Below are 890 nucleotides of genomic sequence, written 5' to 3' on the forward strand. Positions count from 1 at the left end.
CATATAACAGATATTTAGGATTAATACTCAAATTCGTCCCGAAAGATTACGCGATCTTTATTTTCGTCTCCGAATGATTTTTTTAATTAAATTAGTTCCTAAAAGATAAAAAAAAATCAAATTAGTCCTTCTGTCAGATGGACGATGACGTGGCACGTTAAGTGCCACGTGGCATGATGACATGGCACGCTACGTGACAGGTCAACACTACGGTCAACGCCACGTGGCAAGTCAGCGATACGTGGCACGCCACGTGGCAGGTCAATGTCACGTGGCAGGTCAGTGACACGTGGTATACCCGTGACATGCCACGTGTCACTTGACATGTACAAAAGATTTTTATAGTCAAAATAGTCCTTGAAAGTCCAAATGTAAGTCATTTTCATCCCTCAAATTTTAAAAATTAGTCAAACTAGTCCTTATATAATTTTTTTTATTTTTTCTTCATAATATTAAATTTGAAATATTTTTTTATACTACTAATTTTAATAGAAATATAATTGACAAACAAAACATTAGTAATTGTATATTTTCTTCTTAAAAATTTTTTTCAATAAAATTATCTCTCCTTTAATTCTTCTCAAAATCTCTCTTATTCTTTTCTATTAATAATTTCATCGCCCAGAGAGAAGGACTAATTTGACTTTTTTTTTTATCTTTCAGAGATTAATTTGATTAAAAAAATCATTCAGAGACGAAAAGGAAGATCGCGTAATTTTTCGGGAACGAATTTGAATATTAATCCCAGATATTTAGGTATCAACATTACGGAATTTAGTATTCCATTTTGAAATTTTTTCAAACAATTAGGTCGGAGTTTGATGAATACAAATGTATTTGCTCCAATTGTGTTTACACTTTGACGCATAGCATAGCACACCACCAAATAT

The sequence above is a fragment of the Arachis ipaensis genome, chromosome B10, assembly GCF_000816755.2.
Source record: "Arachis ipaensis cultivar K30076 chromosome B10, Araip1.1, whole genome shotgun sequence".
NCBI lineage: Eukaryota > Viridiplantae > Streptophyta > Magnoliopsida > Fabales > Fabaceae > Arachis > Arachis ipaensis.